Source organism: Phalaenopsis equestris, unplaced genomic scaffold, assembly GCF_001263595.1.
Source record: "Phalaenopsis equestris unplaced genomic scaffold, ASM126359v1 Scaffold000597, whole genome shotgun sequence".
Classification (NCBI taxonomy): domain Eukaryota; kingdom Viridiplantae; phylum Streptophyta; class Magnoliopsida; order Asparagales; family Orchidaceae; genus Phalaenopsis; species Phalaenopsis equestris.
Window position 1 is genome coordinate 587 of NW_018165037.1, and position 3,529 is coordinate 4,115.

Consider the following 3,529-nt stretch of genomic DNA (forward strand, 5'->3'; position numbering starts at 1 on the left):
ATCTCAAGGAGATTAACATGGCAAGCTCAATATCATTGAATTTTGATATCATTACGATACGAAAGTCTAAGAAAATAATATGGTTTCAACGGGACTATGTTAATTCATATCATGTTATCACTATTAAAATAGGCACTTGTCATAAAGTCCAATGTTAATACATAACACCACCTCTAAAGATAATGCTAACCAGCAACACTAATGTTTTGCCAATTGGTGCCAACATGACAGATGCCTCACCATTGACACCAAAATTAATACCCGCATATTAAACCAATGATGATGCACGTTTTCTGTCGAATTTTACCTGCATCAATTTTGCACTTATAAAGCAAAAAATTGAATAAATGTATAATTTATTTAATTTTTTATTTACATAAAAGATTATGGCAATGTTGAAAATTTTTACATAAAGCACCGAATATTATATCAGGACTATAAATGTAGAGCTATGTTCGGAGTCCACTGTCTGCTGACACGTGGCTTCAAGAAAACGTGTGCGCTTTCCTGTGATTCGGCCCAGTAATATAAGAAAATATTCCTCCTGTATTATTTCGCTTTATTCATGCACTATTGTGGTGATATTGATGTGTTATTGTGTTATTATAACACCGAGAATATTCTCAGAACACAATAACACATAAATATCATCATAATAACACTTGAATAATACGAAATAACATGAGAGTAATGTTCCCCTGCGCTAAAATATTTTTTTTATTTTTATTTTTCTATCAACCTCATGTATCTGCATATCAATGAACTTTAAATATAGCTCTACGTTAGGAGCACTGATGTAATATTTTACTTATTGGAAGAGGGGATTTCAGCGGGACAATTTGCAAGTATATATCTTATCTTCATCGTACAACAATTGTTTTCTGGCCACATGTCACCTCCCAAAAGAGCCCTTAAGGGTGGTGGGCAGCCCATGACTTAAATACTATTTTTCGGCCCTACACCTAGCCGATGTGAGACTATTTATCCGTGACATTCTCCTCCACCCAATCACGTGACGCCCTCGTCACGGATCGGCTCCCCCCCGGGTAATATTATCATGCACATAAGTTTAATGTAATTATTTATTTTTAATTCAATGAACTAGCTTGTTAATATGTTATTTGATTGTAAAAAAATTAATTAAAAATATATATATTTTTTAATTTATTTGATATAAATTTGTTAGATGATAGTTTTAAATCTATGCAATTGCTTTTTTAATTAGATTTGTTGAATCATTTATTAATGACTTTATATAAAAAATAAATAAGCATTTTAAAATTTTAACTTGTTTATTATTTTTTTATGAAAAACTATGTATAAATCAAAATTTTTGATTTTGTAGGAAAAATAAAATATTCTCTTAAGTTTTATAATTTTCAATTAATATAAACAAGTAACTGTAAATCAAGTATGAATATTAACAATTTAACCAAGTCAAGTATGAGTATATATGCTAAAGCTAGTCTCAAACTAAAAGTGAACATGAACACCTAATGATTCAACCAAGCTAAACCAAAATCATGACACACTCGACTCAACTCAGCTTGATTACAATCCTACACATGAGGCTATGTATCTAATGTCTTATTGAGAGGCAACTTTATCATGTGTTGCTATGGGGGATGATGTCAATGTTTTTTTTTTTACAATTTTATAAATCAATAACATTGTAACATTAGTTTTTTAAGAAAATTATTTTTTGTTGAATAAAAAAATGTCCGGAAAATACACCCAAAATATAGAACGTTTTATAGAAGAGAGAGAGAGAGAGTACAGTAAATAGCGATAAGAGAGAGTGTGCTCCTTTTATTCAAGATATGAGCCCTCTATTTATAGTCAAAAGTCTCAGCATTATAAAAGTACACATTAGTCCATTTATCATTGATTTTTGAGATGTAATTTTTTGTAATTATAGAGATATTCACATATAATAAAATTAGAAGGCTGATTCAATCGACAAGAAGTTCACTGACGTCTACTAAGCCTTGGCTCTGTGGATATCTGATCCAAGAGGATACTCCTTATCGATCGTTTTGATGACCAATCACTGCCTTGTGATAGATCCCCTTGCACGCTCTACCGACCGCTCGAACAACACACTCCCTTCGCCAGTTTCTAAATCAGGCAATCGTCTACGTCTGATCGACTATTTCTTCCCAAGCCGTCTATTGTCTTGAGACTCACGCTCACATACTTCTTAGATGGTCGAGGGAAGGGGAAATATTTGCGTACATAAGACGTACGCAGCGCTGCGTACGTCAAGGATTATTCAGGGGTTACAGGAAGGCTATATCTGGGTTATACCCCCCTGTAATCTCCGTGTAATTCCTTTGTAGCCTCTGTGTCACTTATTTATACCCATGAAATTACAGAAACGCTGAACTCATTTGTAGGTTACAAGTAGTTTACAAAGAGGTTACAAGGGGGTTACAGAGGGGTATAACCCCGATATAACCCCCATGTACCCCCTAAATAACCCCTGGACGTATGCAGTGTTACGTACGTCTTATGTACACAAATATTTTCCCGAGAAAAGTGTTTTATTTGCATATTTCTTGGAAGCATATTTTCGTATTTTATTTTCTGAACGCCACCTTTAATGATATAAAAAAATAATTAATTCAAACAGATTCTCATAAACAGACCGTGTTTGAGGATTACTTCTGAGATCAAATACTTTTATGCATGTTTAAATAATTGGAATTTTATAATGCCGTTTATGTTAAAATTCCTTCTAAAAGGATTTTTATGAAAGACTAAGCTTTCTCCAAACGGGTCCGTAATAGTACAATCTAGCATAGATGTAGATTTCTTATTTCAAGTATTAAATATGAAACTAGTTATGTTTTACTAATCTATGCATGTATGTACGTAAATCCTTTAATTACACTGAAAAATAAATATAAATAATTACAGTAAAAATTTCAAATATAAATTTATTTTATTTCAAATGCATTCAGGAAAAGGCAAAGGTCCATTAAGGGCTGCTAAAACAGCTCATTCTTCTTGTTCACGAATAGCTCTTGTTCGATTTATTAAGTAGTTCATGTTAAATTCATTTGACAAATAAATGAATCAAACATTTTAAGCTCCATATATTAAAAAAACTAACAAAAACAACAGCATTGATTTTGAACGAGGGGAGCTGAATAGGAGCCGGCAAGTTTACACGAGAAATTCTTGTGTATGTCTAACGTACGCGGAGTTGCGTACGTGAGTAGGTTACAGTGAGTGTATTGGAGGGTTATATTTGCGTTATACCCCCTGTAACCTCTCTATAACCTACCTGTAACTTTTCATATAAAATAGAAACACGAAACTTATTAGTTACATATATGTTACAAAAAAATTACAAAAGATATAATACAAATATAATCCCCTAATATCCTCTTATAACTTAGGGACGGCGTAAGTTAGAAGTAGTAGTACACAAATATTTCACTTATTACACCCCGTCTATCAACGAACCACGCCAAAATACTTTCAGCTGGTTGCTAACCCAACCACTTAAATTTAACCGCCACTA